The sequence below is a fragment of the Numida meleagris genome, chromosome 4 (assembly GCF_002078875.1).
Source record: "Numida meleagris isolate 19003 breed g44 Domestic line chromosome 4, NumMel1.0, whole genome shotgun sequence".
Classification (NCBI taxonomy): domain Eukaryota; kingdom Metazoa; phylum Chordata; class Aves; order Galliformes; family Numididae; genus Numida; species Numida meleagris.
In genome coordinates, this window is record NC_034412.1 from 58,532,418 (window position 1) to 58,559,832 (window position 27,415).

Here is a 27,415-nt window from a genome sequence, read left to right on the forward strand (position 1 = left end):
TTTTTCATATCACTTTTCTAGAAGTATTAATTCATCTTAAATTGATTTTGTCTTTAATGCAGCCAGATAACTAAATGATTTCCTTGCACAGTTCACCAAACGGTCTTCCAAAGCACACAAAGATTTTCTGCATTACAGATAAAGCCACTTAGCTAGCAGTACATTTCAGTATATATAACAAATATGGTCCCAAGGGATCATTTTTGTTATAGAACACAACAGTCATGATTAATAAACAGAGTTTTTATATAGCATGTTTTGCAGATAATGGCAAATGAGCAAAATAAAAAGTTAACAAAAGATAATATTCTTCCCGCTGTTTACATGGGAAAAGGAATTTGAGGAAAGTACTTTTGCCTTTTCCTCTAGAGAATAGCACCAGGAAATCTATGTGGCAGGATCTTTGTGATCTTTTCCAGTTTGCTTCCTTTGTAAATATTTCCTCCCATAAAGGATATGTGAGAGAAAGATCAAGTTGGAATAACTCCCTTGAACATCGTCTGAGCAGGAGTGCTACTTGCTTCTGGGGGTTGGGTTTCTTTCTTTGCCTTGTTTTGCATTTTTTTTAAGGTAAATGCAGAATGAGATGATTGAGCAGATTCAATGAGCAGTCTACATGCTCTCAGGGATACAGAGATCCACATAACTTCTCAGTGGCTTCCAGTCTTTGTAAAAAGGGCTGAAAAGTCATTGTTTTGCTATTGTTGTCCTAAAAATCTTAAAGTGGATAAAGTGACGATTTTCTGCCAAGCTGAGTCCAATGGTTTAGTCTGGAAGAAAATACATCTGCTTAGCATTTGTGTTTCCTGCTGGAAATCTCATTGTGAATTCTTCCAGAGCAACGTTCCACAGACATCCGTAGCTGGTCATAAACAGGGAGCCTCTCCAGCCCCACATTCACACAAACATTCAACTATTTGCTCTCATGAAACAGCAGGAGAATGGTACCTCTCCATGTGATATGTGTCTGCTTTAGCAGTGATTCCTCGCTTTGCCAGGCCATTACAGCTCAACTCACTGCAGAAATAGTCAAAACAATCTGATCTCTCTGCCAGTTTGCACATCTGTGCTCCCCTAAGGAAGCACACAAAGTAAAGGATTTAACTGTTTTTCCTTTTATTATCTTCCTAATGTTTTTCTCATCAGACAATGGTATCTTCCACGTTTTTTCTGAACTTAGCAGAAAAGTTCAGAAAAGACAGAAGTACTTACTATCATTTTGTCCTATGTACTGAGACAGTACTCTTCGTGGTATGTGTGAAGAGAGACAATTTTTGACTGGTCTCTGGGCTAGTATTCTGTCTCCATACATATATGACCCTGTGTTTGAATGCTGACGGCACTAATTTCCTTAAATTACATTACTCTGAGCTGACTTAGCTCTTCCTCTGCATTCATTAAGCAAGAGAAGTGCCTAAACTTTGAGCAAAAATTCTTACTAGCTGGCAAGATGCCTTCAAGTTAGGTGAAGCATTGTATTCTTTGCAGACTTAGCTCTGAATTTCTTACATGCAAAGCTGTTCCTTTCAAATATTAACTGATTAAATGGTAATTAATTAGAATTAGCTTTCACTTAATATTCTTCAAGTTAGTTTAAGATACAAATAACAGTGAGCTGTACGGAGAAAAAAAATGGTGGCTTCTGTTGAAATTACAGTTAAGAATAGCCAAGATACTTCGCTGTCATTTTTCCCCTATGCTATCATTTTCTGAATACTATTATCTATGCCCAACACTTTTTCTTCTCTTGTTCTGTACTTTGACTTATACAAGTTTGTTTAGTTACACTAGCAAAAGAATCCTGCTGTTATTTTGAAAATCTTGTACATAATATATCATTTTAACTTAGAATAAGTATAACAATAAAGTTGTAAAAATGGCTTCATTAAAGTCTAGTTTATGAATATGTTTTAGATATGCAAATATTTTATACATGATCTCATCATTTCCAACTGAAAGCGAGACTACTGTTGAGAGGGTTAAACCCATGCATTTATTGCCACACTTAAATTTCTACAACTAACTTGAAAAAAGCCTTTGCATATGCATTACATGTGTAGATCTATTTGTCTTTTGAGTGTTGCATTTAAAATATAATTTGAGGAATAGCTTGATTTTTTTCTGGAACCTGAGTTTATCTTAAAATTCCTAGACTCTGACAACATAACCAGGTGTATCCAGCATAAATCTCATCCACTTAAATAAAAAAGAAGAGTTTACCAACATTCTTTGGAGTTTATCTTTCTTTTACAAAAGTGTCTTTTGAGGATATAAAGACATTCAGTAGTGAAACAGACATCAGCAGACCAAGATATAAATTTTACCACTTTTACCTCTATGACTTGTTTTCATCTAAGAAAAAAACAACAATTTGATGCTGTGCTTATGTCTGGCAAGGCTCCTGATGGCAGAATTAGTTTTGAGAAGCCAAACATCTTCTTGAAATATTTACTAGCATTTTTTGGCATATCTATAATCACATGCCTTCCAATAGAACGGAAGAAATGTTTTGTTGTGTCTGATGATAGCTGAGGCCTCAAATTCTTTTGGTATCAATAATAATTCCCTTCCTGTACTCGACTTCACTCCACTTCATGCTGACCAAACTTTCTGGCTATGAAAGAACTCGTCGACTTCTGGTCAAATCCTATATGAACGTGTATGGCATTATCTAAAAATTACTTGTGAATGGAACCAAATGATGAGTAATTACTCAATCTTTTAAACATTGGTGATGCAACACAAAGTGTCAGACTTGCAATTTTTTCTAGTTCCTCAGTGACAACCCAGTTCAAGACATTTTGGGTACGTAAAAATTGCTCCTCGGATCACACGTTTCTGTTTAAAAACAAACAAAAAAAAACCTGATAGGATTTCAGACCATATAGATCTTTTCCCTAAATGAAAAACAAGGAATATAATGTCTGATCTAGTATTTGGGATAGGTTATCCAATATTTTATGTTCTTTTTATTCCTGCCCTCTTCCTATACATGTCATGAAAGTTTGGGGAAGTCACTTAATGCATAATTTAGGGTCCTAAATAAGAAGTTTGAAAGTTTGAGTATGTCAAGACTCTTCACATGGTTCCGAGCATCAGGATTCCCTGTCAGCTCAACCCTCTCTCTTTTCCAAGAACATAACTTTTCAAGAATGCATATTTTCATATCTTCACTTTAATTTCCTTTGCTTTAATTGTAAAAATGCAAGCAAGAAAATACTAATTGCCATTTCCACCAAACATTTTGGGAGTCATAAGCAAAGAAAATATGAGTGGAAAAGATGAATATCACCAGCTGGTGATCTCTTTTCCCCCCTCCTGGCAACAAATGCTCTTAACTCAAACTGAACGACTACACAACCATTTTTCTGAGAAAACTTCTGAAAAAATTGGCATTTGCCAAATGTGTCAGAAATCATTTAATATTCATCTAATTTCCAGATCCATTCTCTAGATGGGCTACAAAAAAACAAATATGAACCCCTCCTCTTGATTTCAGTTGGGCTGAGGGGCAGAAATTTCCGTTTTTTTCCCACCATTTGGAAAGGCAGGCAGGCTAAGAAGGTTTCAGAGATCATTGTTTATCTATCTGACATTTAAGAAGGCCAGGATTAAGGGTGGGATTTCAGAAGCAGTTAATACTAGCCTAACTTGCTTCTGTAGGAGTCAACAGTAAAAATTTTATTGACTCATGGCAAAAGAATCACAATCTTTGTCTTTCCTTTCTTTCTCTCTCTCTCTTTTTTTTTTTTTTTTTTACTCAAACACCATCTAAATATTAGGGTACTTGCTCATGTTCACTTTTAGCAATTTATTTCTAATAGCTATGATTGTCAACATCTATATCTGAAGAGATTTCTCAAGGCTAACAAATGTGCATTGATATTAGTAGCAATGGGAACATGCTCGGCATCTGCTAATACTAATACCTCCCATGGACTTCTGCAAGGGAGATGAGGTATTTGCCAAGGAATTAGGGCAGCCCCGCTCACCAACCTCCACCACTTTTCCCTGTACTCCTTTCATGTGGCTTTAAAAACACTGGCAAGGCTCTGAAGAGATTTACTGTATGTGAATCATCTGAAGGTACATTTTCAAAAGTCTCCTCAGTAGCTCAGATCAGAAAACCCATAAAATTTGCAAGGTCTAAAGCTACCTGTCCTCAGATCTCCTAAGATACTGTGTCTGAGGCAGGCATTATTTCTGCAAGAGGAAGCAGAGCAGAAAGTTAGCATGCCTTGCCTTCTGCCCTGGGAAACAGGGCCCAGCTTCTCGTTTTCAAAACCTTCAGTCAGAGAATAAAACTAGTATAAATATCTACCTGTTTCTTTCATCTGCACTCCATCACATGGACTAGCAGCAGAGGTGATGTAGCCTTTCATTCTGGAGCAACTGAGATGGATAGCACTGCAGCTGAGAAGGTTATAAGTAAAATTGACTAGCTGAAATAACACAAGCATTTCACTGCAATAAAATATTGATTTACTCCTGCTATCTCCTTATCCTTCCTTCCTTTCCAGACAATGCTTACCAGTAAACAATTGATGGGGCTTCAGAGAAATGAGTAACACTCCTATTTTTAGAGCAGTTAGAGAAAAAGAAATTAAAGCAAAGTAGATAAGATGCTTTATGAATGTTGACATTACCGAACAACCAAGAAATCCAACCAGGAGTGTTATCTGCAGCTGTTGCAATAATGTACCAAGAAAAGGTTTAAATTTTGCAGAGATGTGTCTGCTATGTAAAATGTAGAATGTATGTTAAAATTGCAATGTAATATTAAGCCAAGTGTATGTTAGAGCTTAGAGACAGCATGACAATTTAAGTTTCTATTTCAAACTTTGGAAACCATTCCTGTAAATATTTACCCTAGATGCAAGTTTGTCTCAACAGTATAGACAATAATACAAAGTGTGAATAAACTTTCTAAACAAAATTCTCAATTTCTTTTAGATAGTGACATCCTTGAGAGTAAAAAAAAAGAATTTGTGTAAAAAAATATACAGTATTGCCATTCATAAACTCATCCAAACAAAATAAGTCATAAATCAAACTGGTTTTATTAACTCCTGCAATATGTGTGACAAACAAACAACCAAAATGTATATATATCTGTATATTGCAAAACAAACTTCACAGGTAGAGATGGATGGTATTTCTTGGTAACTACGAAATTAATTGAAAAGTAGAGTGTGGGAAATACTAAATCCTTTTACAAATTCAGAACAACTTCTGTGAGTAGTTTTGTTCCCAAAACTAGGGTAAGTGAACTACGTTGCTTTGAAGCGAAAATAAGAAAGCAAAGAAAATTCTGAATTGTAAAACCAGCATTACCATTTTGAAATAGATTTACATTTTTAAAGGGGAGATCTTGAAAAAAAAATGGAAGCTCAGTTCCTTTGAACACACGAGGACAAGAGAAAGCATCTTGCTCTATTCTGAAGGAAATAAGCATTGTGAAATATTTTTATTAATTGGAAGTTTTTTGGCTACTAAGCACATACAGTTGATGTTTACTTTTTTTGAGTTTTGGAAAAAAAAATATCCTGTATAAAAATGCATGTAATGCAAATCAATCATACTAGTGAAAAATCATGAAAAATCATGGATGTAATATAGCTTTTTTTTTTTAATGATTTAATCTATTGACACACATTGAAAGAAAAAGAAATTTCCACACACCAACTGGGTTGGTGTTTTGAAAATCTGAATGTCAATGATTAGAAAATTAAATCACTAAGAACTTTTATGTAGGTAATCTGTAAAGACAATCTATCTGGACATTTACCTAAAATAAATATCAAACTTCTTCCATTTTATTTCTCATTTGACAATCACTTCAAAAATTTCAGCTGACAGTGTTCCTGTAATTACTAAGCATTCCGCAATAAAGGTTGTAATTCTAGGAAGAATAGGTGATAATACTATTTAATAATGCAATTGTATCCTTAAACTCAAACAAGCTTTTGTTTTAAACATGGATGACCTGACAAATTTCCATAATACATGCATCAGATATATTACAATGCACTTTGGAAAATGGCCAAGCAGTGATACATTTAGGACTTCAAAATTAAAAACTCAATTAATTCTGAAAATGTGACCACGAAGCCAATCTTCCATATGTGGAGATAAGGACATCTCTAACCCAAACAGGTCTTAGAATTATCAAATTACTTACATTTTACAGTCCATGCATCTCTGAGATTGCCACCTTCTCATCCTTTCGATTTCTTAGCATATGTAACTATAGAAATTAGTCAAAACATGGAAAGAGGTTTTCTTTGCTTTTTTTCAATGATTAACTAGATAAAAGGAAGGTGTTAATACTTAGCTGTGATTTAATTTCAATGGTTTCATAAGAAATTACATCTCATTTGGAAACCTGTAATTGTTACCACGTGAAGTAAATTTAGAAAGTACAGAAATTGGCTTCATTTATCTTAAATGCAAAAGATGGAATGTTATTATTTTCAAGACTACAAGAGTGATCTTCATTTGTGAAAATTACTCTTTTGAAGTCAATGCCCTTTAGTTAGTTTAGTGGTTAGTTCTGGAAGACGGTTACACTTCAGCATGAGCATTACAAAAGCTTTGAATTTTTTTATTAGAAAAAGTACATATCCAAGTAATTCTCAAATAACTTACGCACAGCAACACTGAACTGGTAACAGGATATAGATTGTTTACTATTAAATACAGTTCTTGAATCCAATACTGTGTAATGTGTTAAGCACTATAATTGTGCTGGAGATAAAAGACTGGTTAGAAAATCAAGTGCAAAAAGATTTTTGACAGAGTATTACTGCATCTGAGATGTAATGGAAAAATGGAAAGACAGAGAGAGTGAAAGAGAAAAAAAAAGAAGAGAAACTGAAAGATCATGTTACAGTAGAACCAACATGAAAAAGAGGAAAACACATTGAAAAATCTTCATCTACAAAAAAGTAACATGCTTCCATGGGACTTGTACATGAGCGCATTACTTATTGGATTCTTAGATATGACAAATTAGATGATAGGAGACACAAGCAGGAAAAGGATTCTAATACTCATGACAGAGATAAGGAGTACAACATAGAGCTCAAGAATAGAAAATAAGACATCTAAAAAATGAAGCAGCTGCCACAGAAAGAAACATTCATAATACTGTGAATTGCAAAATCATGTTTGGACCAATAAAGATAGGAAAAGCAGTTCTATATTACTCAATGGGCACTCATAAATCCTTATTTCTGTATTAAGTCCAGAGCAAATTCCCAGACATCTGGAGTCTGGGGGACACTTCCGCACAGCTGAGCAAAGCCCAGGGCCATCTCCTGGCAGGACAGAGACAAGGGATGCCAAGTCTGAGAATGGCGTACATGAGAAGTCTGCTGATGAGGGCTGCCTCATGTTAGAAATAACTTAAGGAAAATTGGGGGGGGTTCGAAGGAATAGATAAGGAATGTGGTTGGGAGGAGGACTGTGCTGAGTGTTGCAAAGGTCTATTGATGCCTTGAGAAGAGAGCTGAGAACCTGACACATCACTTAAGATAGGGTAAGTGGCTAAATGCTGTCTGTAAGTAAGAAATGCCGAGATGGTGAAACCGGTACTGGCAAAATCTCCTATAAACCGTCTTCTTCTCCCAGACAATGCTGTTTCCTTGAGCATCTCATGACAGACTCCTTATGAGTGGGCAATCTTTGCAGCCTCAAGTCACGGGTGTCTCTGAACAAGGGAGCCTGTGTGTGCAGATGTGACTATTCTCATGTGCACATAACCAGCTACTGTTTAAATAAGTGGTATTTTGCTCAGACATGTTACAGATCTGCACGTATTTTTAGATGTGTACAAATATGTAAGCTTAACTTCGACTATCTAGCCCTGTCACACGAAGTAGTTCAATACATCTCTTTAGCCTCCCACCCCTCTGCCTTACTCCTACGTGAAAGCAAAGACAGCATTTAATACTCAAATCACTAAAAGTAAGTTCATTGCTACACTTCAAATACATGTTAAAATACCATGCTGTTACCTTGTGACAGCACCACAGTATGCCCTTAACATTAGTTTTAGTTTATTTACTCCTCTAGAGCATCACATCTTTTCATGAATGGGCAATGTATGTTGCAGTTCTGGTCTTATCACAACATGTGTAACATCTGGAAGAACTGCCACTTGTCTAGCCAACCAAGGCCCTGCTGATGGACAAAGTGAGCATTATACTGAAATGCCATTCCTCAGCTGTTTGCAGAATTGATTTCCCTGTAGAATTTTCTAATTAGTTGGCTCTTTCTAGCCCGTTCCCCACAGAGGAAGCAGAAAGGAAGCAAAATGCTAGCACCTGCTCCTAAAGCTCTGGCTGGGAAAAAAAAAATAATTAAATTTAAGGATGACATATACAGTAAGTATTTAGGCACTAGAAATTCTTCTATCCATGCAGCTGTGGGGATGAAGTAAGTCTGCTTGAAAGCTTAATGGGGATTCTTCTGTGGGGAAGAATTTCCAGTGGCTCACATTCCAGACAGTTAACCACATTATCGAGGGGAAGAAAAAGGGATTTGTTCAAGCGTTAAGAACAGTTGGGTTTTTTTTATTTTTTTGTGGATTTTTTCTTGTTTTTCTTTTTTTCTTTTTTTTTTTTTTAAAGGAAGAAAAAAAATCCACCCTGATCTGTACAAAAGAGAGACATTAATTTAGACCTGCAGATGATTTTATATGTAGCTCTTTCCATCGCCTACAGGTTATTTTCAATCAGCTTCATTTCCATAATTTCAAATTAAAATTCATTGTTATGACGGAACGTACTGTATGATATTATCTCAGGGGTAACGACTTAACACCACAGAGTTTGTTCCTAAGTAAAGTGAGTCACTGGAACAAAAGAAATGAGATAGTTATTGATAATGCTTTGAATTCGTGTGCATTGCATTATTGTACAGGAAGAATAAATGAGTTCATGGAAAATAGAAGTAATAACAAAACAATCCAAGAAAAGCAGTTTGCATTATTGACTACACATGTTTGTTCACAAAAAAAAAAAAAAAAATCAATACTGAATATAAAGGGAGCCTTCTAAGGATAAAACACACGATAAAAAAGCTCCCTTGATGTCCATTAGAATAAGGCAAAACTACGTCAATAAAATACTTCACTGGTAGACCTTACAAAATATATGTGGATAAGAATGAAGGATTTATAATAGTATTATGAACACCATCTCACCAAACGGATTTGCTGAGGGTTTTTAATTCTACAGTATTAACTAATTTTTGTATAATTGCAAAGCTGTATTTAACAGAATCAGTGCACATATACCTTGGAGTAAGGGATGCGAAGAATAAAAGACATTTTAGTTAATAATGTAATGATTTCATGCATCAAGAGACAGTGTTACTTTTTTATAAATTTACAGTTCTCCAGTACATCTTTAGATAAATAATCCCCACAGGGAGTGTAGGTAGGAGTACGGGTTCTTTTAGACCAAAAGAGGAAAAAAATGATGTTGCTTGCCTGGGACAAATGCTCAGACCTTATTCTTCCACTCAAAGAGAGTTTTGAAATAAAAATAATGAAATAAAAAGTGGAGGTGTAAGGCTAGAATGTTCTTGTTCTTACTGACGGTGCTTGGTAATATTTCCCAGTATATTGTTTTTACTGTGGAAAATTAGTGCATGCTGGCATTTATTCTGGTTATATTAGTTGGTGGTAATGCTTTTTTCAAAAAAAATCTATTATTATTTCAAGTGGAATTACCCCTGAAACTCATATTCAGGAGGAGAACTTCAAACTTAAGAAAACTAAAGTAAACAACACATAGAATTGGTACAGCTAAATTCATCGGCAGCTTTGAAAATCCCCCATGATACCTTAGTCTGGCCCATTAACTGCACCTGTTCCTTATTCCTTTTATTTCTTCTTATTTTTCTTGGTCATCATTTCCCTTTCAATAGCAGGTGTCTGGCTTCTAAGAACACATAGAATATTTTATTTCATTATGTCTCGGCATTTCAACTGAAAAAAAAAAATCTTCATCCTATCCATCCACTCTCTCCTTTGAAATTCAAAGTAAAGAGTGGAAGGGGAGAGAAAGGTTTTTATGTTTGGGAAGAAAAATGAATGATAACTCATAGAGAAATGCAAAGTGAAACAGTAAATATGTTTTCCACAAATAACAATTAAATTAACCGATTTTACACATTTCTCTTTTTTTTTTTTTTCCTTTGACAACATAATTTCTTACATGAACAAAGCTTCACTACAGTCATTTTGAATTGCTTCTAGTTTGGGTGTAGACTTTTCATGAATATGAACACATACAGGCATGCTACAGGCAGCTGTTCCACAGAAGACCTTTCCTGTCAATCGTAGAATCATTTAAATTTAAGTTACCAGTGGCTCATTCAAATACATGTGGTGGTTTTTTTTCTTAGGTAAAGTGATGATGAATAACAATTTGAGCGTGAAGAAGGCATTTTTCCCAAGTGATTACAGTTCACAGTATTTTTATCTAAGTGTGAAGTCAAGAAAACAAGCTAAGGATACCTTGGTTGATTTCAGGAAATAATCTCTACTTCTTTATTACAAAATAAAATTAAAAATATATTAAAACTAAATATAGCTGTCTTCTACTTTGCTTCTAATTAGGGTACATTAATTTAAAACACATGAAGAAAAAAGTCTAGAGAAAGAAAACTAAATTGGATTTTCTCTGGGCAGCCTCTAACCTATTGGAAAGAATAATTCTACATTATAGTGCACATGATTCAGTCCTTCTTTCTCTCTGTTACCAAGAAAAGCACAAAGGTCATCTTCCGTGCCTTCCCAAAAATTTAGAAAAATACCATGTAGATCTCTGAAAATAAATGTTTGACTCAAACATCACAGTATTGTTTCAGGAACCATTTCTTATTGCAAGTGCTATTTTACCACCATTGGTAGGTGTTACCTATGTTTTAGGACAGCAAAATGGCACCTATGCTAAAAAAGGAAGGGCAGAAAAATACTGTCTTGGCTAAAACTTTAACAAGTATCTACAAGTGGTGAGGATAATAAGAAACAAAATATAATTTGTATGGTTTGATGTCAATTAGGTGACGCCTTTCAAAGCCTTGGGTTATGGCTTGCTTTCCTTCCTTCCACTTTCAGCTGACAGATTTTCTTTTCCTACTCCAGAGGAAGCCATCAGAAACACAGTATTTCTCCTTGCTCCTGCTCTGTCTTGCTTGTTCCTTTTTCTTTTTATTATTTTTTAAATAATCTATTTCTCCACTGAGAGGATTCGTACTGTTTTCCCTGAAGGTGTGCATCTTGGCTAATGCTACTGAATGACATGTGGTGAGATCCTAAGTTCCTGAGCCGACTCACTGACCACCTGTATTTACAACACAAGGCATAGCTGCCAGAGAGAGGCCAGCAGGTTGCAACATGCTTATTAATATCACTTTACATTTCATATCCTTATCTCTAACAGTAAATCTATGTAGCTCAGGATATGAACTACAATTGAGAGATGAGGAACCTTTTAGTACTTATCAGGAACAATGATATTTGAGAATTGGAGATGAAGAGTTTTTTCTTTTTTTGTTTCTCTTTCAGGGGAAAGTAGAAGGATTTGGTGGTGGTAGATTTTTTTAATGAGAGGACTGACTGATGTTTATCACTGTTTCAGGTAATGAAGTAGCTGGCAGGGAGCTATTCGTAGTGATTAGATTAAGTGAGCTGGTATTCAGATTTAACTTCTGATTTCCCCAGTATTATTTGTACAAGTTCTTTATTGCTCTGGATAACTCTCCACTTCTTGGTTTAGGAAGTGAAACTGACATCCTCCTGGACCATTGCTACCAGCTAACCATCTTTTATTATGTGAGATGACATGATAGTCATAGATCCACCCAGCCTACCATTTTTTCAGCAGTAAAATTAGACTTCTGTGAAATCTGCTTTGTTCTAACCAAAGAGCAGTAATGCACAACTTGATCATCTAAAAAGGATTTATAGTTCTGAGAGTAATCAGGATATTACTTTGAACTAACATTTCTGTGGCTAAGGCAACTGCTGTCTTCTCTCAGGAACAGAATGTTTGTTTAACCAGGGCAGCCTTCAACTCTTACATGTGCTCAGAGTCCCACAAACTCCTCTGCTCTGGCTGGACGGATCTATGATATTCTTTCCTTCTTTTGCTATTGCTAAGCTCATGGCCTGCAGTAACTCTGGGTCTCTTTCCGTTTTCACAAGTAACCTGTTACTTGTCACTGTTTTGTCTCAGTTGCCTTCCACGAAAGATCTTTGAAGTGATTCATCAGAGGGGTAGATTCACAACCAGTTTTCCAAAAGCTCCCTCACTGCATCTGCAGGTCCAGGCCCAAGAGACCCTGCAACTACAGATGAGATTCACCAGAGAGCAGGCAGATGTGTATATTAGGATTTCTACTATGCCAGTGAACACATTTTCACTGACATTTCCTTTTCCACCCTTCGTATTAAATCTAGTATTTCACATATCTGCACAGAAGACCAGGTTTGGTTTCAATGAATGGGCCACATTATGTTTTTATATGTTATCCAGTCTCCTACAGGCTTTTATCCAAACCAAGCAACTAAAATAAAACATGGCTTCCTTCCCTGAAATGGTTTCATAGCTCAGCTCTCCAACTTTCTCCCCCACCACAAACACGCAACACAATTGTGCAACAGCCTACGAAGGAATGGTGAGATCAGAGCTGTGACTGCAGACATCCTGACATGGGGATCTGGCAGCTATTCAACACAAACACAATTAGAAGACTTACCCTTGCGTGAAGTATTTGCTTTCTTGATAGTCACCAGCCTTAACCTCTAGGAATGCTTACGAATCAGATAGCATTCCTTGAGGAGGGTGAGCCTTTTCAAGCTCCTCTGTCTTGTTTTAGCCAACACAGATATAAAGAAGAAAGAAATTCCACCACATCATACAATTTCTCCAAGTGAAAGCATTTCAGAGGACAGAAGAGCTGTGATCTCAAAATCTCTGCCAAGGATTCAAGAACCAAATTCAAGAACATGATACTTGTTCCTTTCCCCCTTCATTATGACCAGCAGGAAAAAAATAACAGCACAACAGACAAGCTTTGGAATTCACAACAAATGTGAAAGTAGGGGACTCCCTGAGTCCTGCCTATTGGCTTCAAGTTACTGTAGGCTTCTTTTGCACTGCTGATACCACAGAATGATGGCAGGGCTTTGCATATCTTAGGAATCTTGGAGGATGCGTGTCTCTGCATAGCTCTTTGTAACCTTGTTCATGCTTTCAGAAAATGTAGCCTAACGTACATGTGTGTTATCCAACATAACACAAAACCTAAAGCATAACAACACAAGTATTTTGGCACCAAAATACTTTCCTTCTGCTAGTGGTAAACCCAGGACTTTTCACAGAGGTAACAAAATCTTAGCAGTGGCAAAAACAGTTGACCTTATGTAAAAGAACTGCTAGCAAATAAGTCAAATGTCAGCCTGGGAGAGCAGTTACAAAGGGAAAATCACATTTTAAAATGCCCAAAGACTTATATTATTTTCATCTCAAGCTGTGCTAGTGACAAAAAAATTACTGGACAGAAGAAGTACTCAACCTCAGGGGTGTAACACAGCAGTTCTGAGAGGAAGGCTACATAGGGGGATATCCAGATGATGCCATGTGAAGTACCACGACTACCACGGGTACTACAATTTACACTTAATAGAATAAATTAGCCAAGCTAAGCAGCGCACAACACAGAAGACATACTACTGCTACCACTCCATGTAACTTACTCAGTTCGTGCTAGGTGACTCTATATAGTACTTATCCCACAGAAAAAAAAAAAATCAGAGAAAAATTTGCAAAGTCTATCTTAATGATATAACATAAAGGAATATAATAATAATAGAAAATGGTAAGGATGCCTCCAGTGCAGAAATTCTGGACTGAACTTAGAGTTGCTGAACTGGATGACCTGCATGAGCTAACCCTCCACCTCAGAGCCTGAGCGCTAATTCAAGAAACGACAGTCAAATGTTTTATGAACTTAAGCAGCAGCTTAACATCTGTAGGAGGAACAGTTGTGCATTGTAGCTGCCTTCCCAAGCGATTAGATGCACTCTTCCATTGTAAGTAACTTTCAAATAACAACAGTTTGAAAAGCAGTAGAGAATGCCAAAATATTAGAGATCTGAATCCAGTCGGAACAAGATGCTCCCAGTAATATTTCTAACACTATGAAATTTCCTCCCCTCCCCAGATATCCAGGGAAATATTTTGCACGGTATGAGGAAAGTAACAATAATGCCTCAGCCTGAAATTAATGGTCACAGAGTTCCAACTAAATGAGCTGATTTATGTTATTTGGGTGCACATGGAAAGAACAGGTTATGCTCAAGAAATGGACTGCCTAGCTATCATAGCATCGGTCTTAAAGCAGACGCATTAAGCAAGCATATACAGCAAGAAGAAATTATTTCTGGGGTAGCTCTATTGACATCTGCAGACCTACCCAAGCCAAGTAGTCATCCCAAAATAAAAAAAAATGTCAACCAAATATGAATGGTTTCTGGTCTTGACTTTTTGTAACTCCACTAAAGAAGCACAGTATAAATCTACAACTCTGTATCCGGGCAGTAATTGAAATACATCAAGAAAATGTTTGCAGTCATTCCGGATGGAAAAAAAAAAAAGAGATTTCAAAAATCTATCAGTACTTATAAACAAGGATGTTACTTTCCCCTTTCTTATCCAGAACCGCCCTTAATTGAAAGGATCAGTATCTAAAGCAACTGGTGCTGCCCTGCACAAGAATCCCCTTTTCACCTCTTCCTTCTTATTTCTTCAGTGTTTTTATTAACGTTAGTAACTTATCTAAGTATTAGAATGTTTGGCTGCTTGGAAGCTTATCAACAGCAAATTTTATGGGCTGTTTAGTGATGGAAACAGGAGGAGTTCGAGCTCTCCCCCCCCAGCTCCCTCGATATGGAAGTCTTCAAGAAGCCATGGAATGCGCTCTCTGGTATTTTTGGTATCTTTAAAGTGTCAAGAGTGCAGAATTTCTCTTGTCAGTTGTCACAGTGTGACTCACAATTAGAGCCATCTGCTCTGCATTCACCTCCCCAGGGGCACTGCTCATTTTTCACCAACTTCCTGTTGTTGACAGCACAGTTCCTCCCTGTATCACTCTCCACCAGCACCCATACTCCTCACAGACATTGCAACAGGCTTAAGCAGATTTCCCTTGGGAAAGCCTTTAGCCTTGTTTTGCTAGAGGTTGGGAAAAATATAGCCTGTTAAGAAAACTCTGAAGGCAGAGGCTGGGTTCCTAAAGGAACCGAACAAATTACATTGATTTATTTTTTTTCCAGGAAGACTCCATTGTTTTCAGACCTCCTTCAAAAATCTCAGCATTTCTCTAAATCCCTTTTTCTTTCAAGGAGCACAGAAACATGAAAAATGTGATACTTGTGCTAAGTCCTTTTAAATAACTGACAGAAATTACTACCTAAATAATAGGCAAATCATTTTTCAAGTGCTAGAAATAATTTTGAACAACAAACTTCAGATGGGGATTACACTGCCTTCACTTCACTTCCCCCCACCTCTCCCAAAATAAGTAAATAAATAAATAGAACAGTTGTACTAGAGATTTTTCACACCAAATGCTTCTGCTGAGTGAGACAAACCCCTACACCCAACACCATGCTAATGCAGATATACAGTTGCCAGGGTTCATGTCCGAATCATGCAGAAACACTACCTAGGCTGGGTATGCCTAGTTGAACTCAGGTATAACTGTATGGTGTAGATCTACCCCTGGCATTTTGCCTTTAAAGCCCCGTGGGCTGCTTAGGCTCTGCCTGATAGTAACTACCAGCTTTGGCCACATATACAAGCAATTATTTGAGTGATAATAATATTTTTACCCTTTCAAGACTTCCTAAACTAAGGGTTACATCCATTCAAGGCCTCAGAAGGCCATAATGCCTGATGTCCTAGGTGCACCTCCCTTGGCCATAGAGTACACAGAGCTAAAAAAGGTGCAAGCTCCCATGCAGTAAATGAAGAGAATGAGTGGCCATCTCAGAACAGGAATGAAAACAGGCAACTGGTTAGGTGTCACCTCCTCACTCTTTGACCAACTGAGTTAATGGAAAAACAAATCTGCGATTTTGCTTTTCATGAGAACTCTTTTCCTGAGACTATCTCACTCCTGCAGGAGTGTAAGGTCTTAGATATTGTCAGATACTATAATCATTTTTTTCTTGTTAGGCCTATTTTTGGTCATATGCTTCTCTTTACATGTATTGCATAAGGAGTAGCCTAATAGAAAACTCAAATACTCAATATAATACGCATCTCCACAATAGGCCCATAATACAATTGTCTGAATCTTTAGGGCAGCTCCAAGTCCATGTACCTGACCTAACACTGATGATAACCTTTAATTTTGTCTGTCATGTTCATAAGCTTTGAATATACTGATAAATCATCTTATTTTGTACCCCATCATAGCAATAGATTAACAAAAGATTGCAATACATAGTAAAAGATTAGCTGCGTAACTTCACCATGATATGCTGGGATCTTTCCAGAAACAGTAGGCTTCCATCAGGAACAGACTCTCTCTTATATTCACACCCCACTGAACACAAGTTTAGCAGACTTCAGATCATGATGCATCTGCATTCATTCAGTCACATCATGTCAATACAATGCACAGAAGCCTTTCATTTGCTTTCTAGATCAGGATAGCGTGACAGCTGAAATATTTCTCACTGACCCTGATCTCCAACACAAAACTGAGCTTCACTGTTTCAACATTCTCTTCACCAGGATTCTATTTAAGGTCAACACAATTTGGGCCCTGGATCTGCACTGCTTAAATTATTCCAAAAATATGAGTTCTCTGCCAGTTTAAACAAGAAAATATGTTCTAAAGAGAGATAAAACACATCCTCTGTTTAAAAACACATTTCCAAAAAGCAACTCTAAACGCATCTCATAAAACTGTTATGAAATCCCTAGTTCCTCCAAACACAAGGAGGAGAACTCTCTGCAGACTAGAATATTAGTTCATATTTGTTGGGTAATCTAGTAAACCCAGATGGAGAGAAATTGGAACACGAAAAATGAAGGATTCTTTCAGTGTTGCCTCATCTTTAGATCTTTAGATAGATTGTTCATCTATCCTACATCCCAGGCATGTAACTGCATTGAAAGTTTTCAATTTTTCACAGCTGAATCTCTACTCAAAATCAACATTTACTGAAGGCTATGAAAATTTTGATCATAAAAGATCTCTCTTTGCAGGATCACTTTTGGAGCTGCCTCTGAATGCATTTGCTACTCTATAATAATTATTGTTCAGATTGATAGGCTGATAGGAAATTCTGAAGCAAATTCTTTTTACAAATGACATAACCATTGACTTGGCCACCTCTTAAACACAAGCCTCTTGGCCTGAAGACTCCTTCTGATAGCTGTTAAGTATAGACAGATATCCAGCTGCTAGTTGTGGTTTAACATTCAGTGCAAAACAAGGGCAGATATTTTCCAAAATCCTTCCAGTTTATCTTTCTTGTTTTTCTTTCAAGTTCTTCCACTTGAAGAACATAACATTCTCTCTGAAGGTGGACTTGAAATGACTGGGAAAGATGTTCTACCATTTGCAAGGTTAGCACAATTGGATGTGATGGTCTATCCCACAAACTTCATTCTTTTTATCTGTTTTTGTTTCCTGCTCATTATTTGCCATACACTTGTAGTTTCAGCCCACTCACTGTAGTAATGTCCAAATGCTTTAATTATGGAACCATAATCAAAGCTTCACAACTAAATAGCCTATTTCTAGCAAATAAAGTTTTGTTTGCACCCGAGGTCATACTTGCCAGAACTTGAGTATTTTAAAAGGAACATCCAGTCATAAAGACTAAGATGTACTTTGAAATTTAATGGAAATGCACTTAGTTAATAGTGCCTCGCAGAAGGGGAAAATGGTAAGACAGTTGATTAAAAAAGCAAAATTATATTGAAGGATCTCTCTTTTCAAGTAGATACTGTTTAATATATAAAAATTATTGTGACTGAAGGGATCTGGTTTTGCTCTGAAACCTCAAGCATTATGTCACAGATAGAGCTGAGGCCTAGCATTTTAATAATTAATTTCATAAAAGATCCCAAGAGCAATAGAAAGGTCAGAGAAGCTACTCCAATCCATGGGCAGTTAAGCAGGAGAATGCTTCCATGCTCTTTAGCCTTTGAGTGTGCTGAAGGACAGGGGAGTTTGGTGCTAAATGACAAATTGACTTAGAAATATTTGAGCCATAAACCATAGTAAATCTTTTAGCACTTGAAACACCATGTGACACTCCAAACTGAGAGCAAATGAAGTGTTAGCCTATGCATGTTTAAAACGCATAGAGGCTATGTTTACTGGATTATTCATTTCTTAACTATGTCTCCTTCAGGAATCTTCAAGCTGATGTCCAAAGTCCTACCAAAGGAAACCATTTACAGAATGGTTCTCTAGCATGATTTAAGATTTAAAATATATAAATTGTATGCATCTCCCTGGAAGCAAAATTATTTAGGCTGCAAAGTCATGCACAGCCAATTTAGGAAGTGACAGATTTATGTCTGCCTGCATAACCTCTCCTCAGCCCTCTTGTAGGTCCTGTGCCCTGGGTGAAGCAGAGGTCCTTTGGAAAAAATAGTATGTGATTATGCAATTAAAGACTATATTTTAACATAAAAAGAGGCTGAATTAAGGTTCTGTTGGCAGCTATAAATACAACATTTCCTGACATTTAACTGTTTGTCTTTGCAACCTCAGCACAGAATTTCTAGCAGGTGATATCTTTGGATAGTTTTTATATGTAGTTATAAACTAATTCTAACATGATTCCTAAGCTTTTGTTGTTGTTGTTGTTGTTGTTGCCACGGAAGAGCTCTCTAGTTACCTGAAGAAAGATTAGGAGTCATCTGGAAAAGGACGCTATTCCTAAAATGTTAAGAATTGCTACGGCCTTGGAGTGGGGTCAGCAGAGACTTGATATAGGCTGGTTCTTCATCTCTTGTTTCTGGACAGTGCTGTTGTTAACATGGAAATGATAACAAATGCTCTTGCAGCCATGATCTGAATCTTACCACACACATTCTTCTTGTGTTAATTATTCCAGTAATCAAAGTCCTCAGACTAAATTCAATAACAATTATTTCATATTACCCAATTTTGAGTGCATGCTCAGAATTTCTTAGGAAGATTCATATTGTCAGGAACCTTAAGCATTACCATCAAAAACCTTCTGATAACAAGATTACATATGTCCAGGAAAGAAAAGGTCTGAAGAGGCCAGCACCAATTTTGCTGCCACTTCTTCATGGCCAATCCTTCTGGGCCTGTCCTGTTCTGGCCCGACTCTTTCACAAGAGGAGAGACTACGAGCATTTCTGCTGATGCATTCACCAAAAAACTTCTGTCTTCTCTGCTAAAAGTACACAGTGGAAGCCAGCATAAACTTTGAACTGAATTTAGGTCAATGTACTTCTTGTTATTTTAATCTTTCTCTTCTTTGTTTTATAGATTCAGTCAAGGAAATTAAGTATTAAAAAAGCATGTTAGTGCTATGTTAGCCGAGCCTGTAAAAGTGCCAAATTGATGAATGAAAAGTTACAAAAAAGTTGGCTGTGCTGTACAAGTATATGAATGTATAAAATCATCACACTACAGACTAATAGAACATGTCACACATCTCTGAGGCATCATAGTTGCAGAGAATAAGTGCTTTTCATTTCCTTACTTTTCCTTCTAGAACCTTAATCCTTTTTTTGCATATGTGGCATTTTTGGTTTGAAAATTTAGCACAAACTCTGAATATTCTCACAGTCATATGAACAAAAAACAAAAAAAGATTCTTGCTGTAGATCTTAAATGACAAGCAATTTTTAACCAGGAAAAACTATTTATAGATAACACTTACAGATTTTAAATACTTTGAAAAAAGGTGGGAAAGGGAAAGCTGCTCAAGTTTGAAAATATTTCCATAATAAAAGTTGCTCCAAAACATTGTGGTTCTCCAAATATTGTGTGCTCCAGAATACTGTGGTGAACAGGATGAGTGCAATTTAGGACACTGTTGTCTTGACAACATCATGCAAGAAATGAAAGAGGTACTTCTGATTTATGAAAGAAAATAGCAGCACTGTTCTTTTAACTCAGAATATTTCACTCAAGAATCTCAGAACTGTCACTCAAAATGAAACAGCAAAGTAACTATCAATATGAACAATACTTTGAGAATACAGTACTAAATCCAAAGTGAAGGCATCCTCCACTGAAAAAAAAAAACGAAAATAAAACTGAAATAAACCTACAGAATAATTTGATAATGGAACAAGCCAATAAATGTTGCAGAAACATTTTTATAGATATATTCTTTTTTATAGATAATTATCATGATGGAAAAACTAGATCCTGGGGTGTGCCACTCTTACCCAAAGGCTCAACCTCTCAGCTTGGTTTCAGCGGGCTTCATATCTGGTCATATCCTCTTGTGTTGCTGAAATAGAAAAGGGATTAAGGAAAGTTCAGGACTAACAGTTGAGCTTCCCAGGACAGCAAATTGAGCATCAGGGCTGTTACCAAGCTGAACCTCACAGGACAGAAATATGTCCTGTCAATGAGGAACAGATGGAAGAACAGCAGTGAGGGTTGTATAGCAGATCTCATTAGAAGTTATCACAAAATACTGTGTGCAACACATCTTTCCCTTTCTAGATATATTTACCTAAGAAATTTAATGCATTAAAAAAAAAAGAGTGAAAGGAAAGGAAATATTCAAACACATGACAGAAACAGGCTTCATTGTTATTTTATTCCCAGCCAGTGCTTTGTTTTCTTCTGGTCAAAGTCTGAAAGTCATAAAAAGCTATTGTAGTTGTAGCCCACTAAGAAACAAACCACAGTCCTCCCTGCAATGCAGAGGGTAGGAACCATTACATCGTTAGTGTACCATTTGGAATTCATGCAATGCATCCACTCACTCCTCTATTAAATTAAAGCATTTCCTGTAGCAATTTAGGCAGGATAAAGAAAATAGGTGCAATTATGAAAGCATTGTTTGATTGGCTTTTTTCTCTGCAAGCCATTAGAACATGGTAGCTTATACATTTGAATTGCAGGACCTCTTACTTCCCATCCATTACCAACATGACATAAATGAAAAGGGCTGCCCCTGAAGTCAACAACGTCCCTGAAGATATACAAGCTGTAAATGAGACAAGGATCCATCACCAGTGTATTTCGCCCTCTCTCACCCTCCCCAAGCTGTGCATTCCCTGCACGGCAGGTTCCTATCTCTCTGTTAGTCACTGTTTTTCAGAGCTCTTCCTGTGGGACTCTCCCGGGTGTCTGCTCCTCCCTGCTTTCGATAAGGAGATTACTTGGAATGGAAGTAGACAAGCACAGGTGGCAAGACCACCTGCTATAATCTGTTCAGTGTTTTTGGACAATATAAGATGGCTTGCATTTAACCTTTTGATTTCCTTTTTCTTTTTTCTTTCCTTCTTAAGCTAACATTAGCTTTCAATTCATTTATGCAGAGGTCTGAGAGGAGTAATTATGCTATAAGTCACTATTCCCCTGGCTCTGGCAAAGCAATTTGCAACAATATTGTACCCATGACAACAGGCTCTCCCTCTGCATTATTTTTAAACCTCTGGCAGGCCCAACAGAAGTGTAAACCAAAAGCTCTTTTTATGGAACATTGACACTCACTCTTTCCCTACATCTGCAGCAGTGATTTACTACAGAAGTGGGCTTCCCTTCAGTGCAAATTTGCTTAGCACCTGTGTTTGTCATCTTCTGGCATCCTCTCAAGTTCACCAGAAGTGCAGAGATGGTAAGGTGCCTTGTGATGGTAGGGTGAAGGTGCAAAGATGAGCATTAACGTTATACCTGCAGTGCAGGCACCTCCATCACATCACATCCCTCTCAACAGATGCATCTTGCCTGCCTGCAACTGGCAACTAATGCAAATTTCACAGCCTGCAGAGACATAATCTAGGCATGAAGTTCTTCAACCATAAGAGATTGCAATTCAGAAGAGTAAGTTACTAACTTGCTTGACAAACAGTGATATTGCAAAATCACTCTGGTTTTCATCAGGTTCTTGATTACACTAATAATGATAATACATAGATAGTCTTGTTTCAAAAGGAGTCACATTTTCCATGAATATCACTTGTATAGCAGGACTCTGTCAGCTATTCTCATTTTAGCCCAAAAGGGGAAGAAGAAATATATGAATGGCATGAAGATCCAGAACAGTTGCCTGAACACCAAAATATTAAACTGCGCTTCACAAACTTGGAGTCCAAATTTGAATCAGCAAGAATGACCTGAATCCTAGAAAGCAAACTGACAAGGAATACACAACAGACAAATAGGCTTAAGAGATACAATTTGAAGTCAGGGGAAATAAATATTTCCTGCGCTTATTTCACATTCAGATTTTATCATCATGGGAACTCTTTTCTATATTCAGCAGAAACCTTTATGCCAGATTTTAACATATCTCAGGGAAATGTCAGTTAAACATATCTGAATAACTCTGGTTTAAAGTAAGGTTGGGTTTTTGTTGTCATGTATACAGTGCCTACTGCAGGAAGCGCTCACAAGCTCTGAGGTCACCCTGTGGCATATATCTCTGGGAGCACAACTAGTAGCACCGAATGCAAAACAAGCCTTTCAGGTGCACTTGTCAGAAGTGCTCTTTGAGGTCTAGCAGTTAACAAAAAGCAACGGTTTTATAAAGCCACTTGAGAGGCTGAAGATAGAGAATTTATTCCTGAGTTTATATGTAATCTTAGGCAACTTGCTTTTCATCTTAGTATTTGTTTTTGCCTGCACAACCTAGGGATAAGTTTATTTTCTTCTGTCAGCTTTGAAAGAAAAATGTCTAGTCATATAATTATTCATGACTCACTTGCATTCGTAGATTAGATCCTTCTGTTTTTTGAGGTGGTGTTTTGTAACATCTTAAGTCAGATGCATGCAGTGTTTCATTTATGTTGTGCATATAAACCTTCACTGGGATCCAATACTTTTGCCCTGAAATTTACTTAACCCTTAGCTCTTAAGATGACAGAAAATTGGACTCAGCAAGTCAACAGTGACTCCTAATTGAAAACACAACTTTAGAGTACACCACTGATGCAAAGATTTACCTGTGGTTATGAAGGGAATGTATGCAGACTGTTTCACAAAGAAACACTGTGTATGCCATTCTCCTCAAGAGTGTGTCTTTTGTACCTTCAGTACCTACAGGAGTGATCAGGAATGCACAGAGTTGGAATTCCTGCAGATATATTATCTGAAAGTGTTGCCTTTTGTTTGCTTTCCTTCTGTTTTGTTCTACTAGCCCTTCATTGTAAAAGAGACTTGTTTATACATTCCATTTTTCTTGGTCTTTTTGGCACCTAGCAGTCAAACACTCCTCCAGATTGATCCCTTCATTTACAATGTTGCATGAGCACAGCCTAGTAAGTTTTAGGAACAGACAAAAGAGTGTGCTTGCCATCTGATGATTTCATTTCTAGTTTTCCAGCACCTTTTGTTTTTTCAGGGTATTTTTTCCTGGCGGGAACAGGCACATTCAGCTGTTGTTTTCATGTCGAAATTCTGTGTGGAAGCATTTCCTTTTTTTTTTTTTTTCCAGACATGTCTTTCAGCATGTTTCCAAAGACTTGGAATCAGCGCATTGTGCTGTGACATGTGCATACTTGACATTGCTTTGTTCTCTGACTTCCTTTTGCTCGCAATCTTTAGGAAGTTATCTCACAATTAGCAAGGAATTTTGAGTCAATGTTATTGCAAACCCAGCATATTGTCCCCTGTCATCTGCAAAGAAGAAAGCATTGAAGAGTGAAAGGGAAGAAAGTAATTTTAGTGTTATTAATTAACTGAACAACATGGTATTCTAGTTTCAATTCACTGCACAGAGAAGCATAGCTGTGACAGCAGCAAATGGAGAAAAAGAATTTTGGTATTACTACAAATATCTGGAATTAAAGGAAAAGCTAGGGCATTACAGTAACTGTCCATAGATTTGACACGTTTTTTCTGTGTTTTGCTCTGGTGTTGTGATTCTTTCATCATGTAGCCTACAAACGAAGTTGATATAGACTAAAAATCAGGTATTGTTTTTATCTCAGTGACAAATATATTCATTTTCAACTGGCTTTTTGGAAAGCAAATATTTTTGTGGTGTTACTTTCCTTGTTGGATTTCACACCATTCGCCTACTGGAACTCAGACAAGAAGTCAAGGTACTGAAATCCTTAGCATTGTGCCAGGAGAAGAGTAAGATTAGAAACAAGCAACTGCACCAGAAAGGAAGTACCTGTAGATAAGGACCCTAGGTTACAGTAACACAGAGATCTTCTAAACCTATAACACTGCACCTGGCTTATTCTGAGTACAAATTTTATTGTGCCTGCACAAGCCTTGAAGAATTGGCCTGGTATTTAGAGATACAGAGGTCTTTACATCTCAGTGACTACCAAAATTAGGTTATCACTACTGTCTGAATCTGGAAATTATTTAGAGACATACAGTGCTAGCTTCTTACACTTTAGAGAGACATCTCATAGAGCATGATGTTAAGAATGCACACTAGACCTTGCTGAACATTTCAGGTTGGATATTAGGAAAAACTTCTTCTCCGGAAGAGAGGTGAGGCACTGGCACAGGCTGCCCAGGGAGATGATGGAGTCACCATCCCTGGAGGTGTTCAAGAAACATGGAGATGCAGCACTGAAGGGACATGGTCAGTGGGCACGGTGCGAATGGTTGAGGGTTGGACTGGATGATCTGAGAGGTCTTCTCCAACCTTCATGATTCTAGCTTATTCTGGATATAAACACTCAAGTTCTAACATATTTGGCATTATCGTATAAAATATGTATGAATTGTAGCAGCATCATCCAGGCAAATATTGATTATCCAATACACGAGAGGTGGGGGGAAGAGTCTTCTAGTCAGCATTTTGAGAAGACTTTTCTTTATGTGCCAGGAAATGCAGATTATATTATTTGGAACACATTTTGTCCGGAGGCTTCATCTTCCTGCTGAAATGGAGAGATTCTATGAAAATGCAATGAAACATCTGCTTCAGACTTCAAGAACAGACCTGAGGAAACACTCTTTTTTTTTTTTTTTTAAAGATGCCCACAGGGGCTTAATGCATCAGTAACGAGTCTCTGTTTTCCATTGTACTAAAATATATCTACATGAACTCCCCTAAAAGAAGCATGACTTGAGTGTCCAATACACTACACAGTCAATTGGAGTGTAATGCAGCGACACACAAATAAACAGCAGGTAAACCAGCTGCTGAACTGGATGCCACAGGAACATGTCAGTGCAGGGCTCTGCTTGAGTTGGGAGATCTACTTTACGGTTTCTGAACAGCATTGTGTAGACAAACCAGGATTTCTCAGAGACAGACCAGGTACAACAGCAAGTCCCAACACTGAGTAATTATTCAACTAATGAGCAACACAGAACGATACAGATCCCAAATTTTATAATGCTGCCTAATATTTGTCATCACAAACTCTCCCACTGAAATATGAGGGCATGCACATTTGAAATTCTGTACAGGACCACAAACTTGCAACAAGAAATAGAGTCTAAAATGAAGTCTAAATAAATATACTTGTCATAAACACAACACCAATAATGTGCATAATTTCAGCTGTAGGAAATGAGATTATGGTGTAAAATCTAACAACAACAACAACAAAATCAATAACAACAAAATGGCTAATCCTTGGAAAAGAGGGCTTTTTTTAGTATTGGAGACTTGAGGTTTTGTTTGTTTATGGTAATAAACCCCCACAACTCATTTTCCTAACTCCATAATCTATGGATTACAATGTACAGAACATAAAACAAGCCAGAGCAAAAAGAAAATGGTCTCTCCCTTGCAAATTTGTTTTCAGTCATTCAGTGGATGTTTTCTATCATTGCTATTTTCCTCCAATATAAAAGACATTGTGGCTTCCCACTCATGACAGCTGCACAAATTGGAAGTTTGTATAATATCCTTTCCTGCATGAAGCATATCTGACAATTCCTTAAATATTAAATAATTCTTTCTGTAATACATTTTCCACACACAGACAGCTAAGTTGATATGCTGGTATAGTAAGTAATCGCATGTAGTTGCAGATACTTTCAGAATACTCCTCTAAAAACTGCTGTTTCTTTCTTTTTATTTTTTTTTAACATAACACATCAGAATAATCTATCGTTTTTCAGCACCAGTGTCATTTGTTAGTGTTATCTAAGTTGTACTACTTTCCTTGTCACATCATAAGTTAACCTTTCCTAATCACTACCTTGGACATTTACCAGGCTTTCCCTGGGGATGTGTTTAACTAGGGCCACGATTTTCCTGTTATTATGTACTCCAGGGCTCTGAAAGCTCATGTTGATTCTAGTCAGAGACTGTAAATAAATCCACGTGAGTCTGATGCTAGGGAACTTAATGCACTAAGTGGATACGTGCCTAGTTTAAATAAACTCCATAGTCTGTAGTGTGGTAAGAGCCTAATACTGGAAGAATCTTGCCTTTTGCTTCATTTACTGAACAGTTGAAGTCCTCTCTTTTGGAAGCTTAACAGAAATGGTTTCATGTCTTTCTTCTTTTTGAAAACACCCAGCAGTTCTCTTTCCCTAGATACACTTCAATGGTTGTGCAAAGCACTGTGGCCCTGCACAGGGTGTGAAGGGCCAGTACACAACTGCTGCACAATCCTCTTCTTCAAATCTGCACTGGACTTAAACTACGTTCTCAAGCATCTGCACAAGCTAAATGTGTCATTTTCCCTATCAGCACTTTCCTATGAGCCCTCTTCTGCCACTTGCCATGCACACTGGCTAAAAGAATGCAAGGATTTCTCCTGAAATCTCCTTAATCTGCAGCCAGCTTCTTAATTCTAGCACCAGCAAGCAACAACACAGCAGTCAGAGATCCTGGGAAAGGAAACACTCCTGTGGAAACTACTGCAAGGGAGTACTTATGCTACAAACAAGAAACTCATGTGATAGATCATTACAGTTCAATACAAAAGGTAGAACAATACCTTGAAGACCAAGAGGCTTGGTTCAAAAAACCAAAACCAACAACGCAACAGTAACCTGCAGTTTTCATTAGCAGAGATATTGACAAAGCAAAGAGGTGACCATTCAACATCTATTCACTGAGGGATATTTTTCTGCCTTAACAGGGCAAGTTCTTGCCAATACATCTAAAATACATCTGAGTATAGGAGGGGATCCAACAAGATATGTCCAGCTGTGCTGAATTAAAGCACTCCACTTAAAACATCCCATCAATCACAGCACAGGAGAGTGCTGACGT

At 37.2% G+C, this 27,415-nt stretch overlaps 2 long non-coding RNA genes across 15 annotated transcripts in view; one reads left to right on the plus strand and one right to left on the minus strand.

Moving 5' to 3' along the window:
• The window catches only part of LOC110397572, a 190,591-nt gene that overhangs the window by 107,979 nt on the left and 55,197 nt on the right, over positions 1–27,415 (plus strand). The gene's annotated exons all lie outside the window — the stretch shown is intronic.
• On the minus strand, positions 31–4,635 carry LOC110397575. Its single transcript, XR_002437864.1, has 2 exons — positions 4,322–4,635; positions 31–770 (listed from the first exon to the last, which is right to left on the minus strand). It is a non-coding gene; the product is annotated as an uncharacterized LOC110397575 (long non-coding RNA).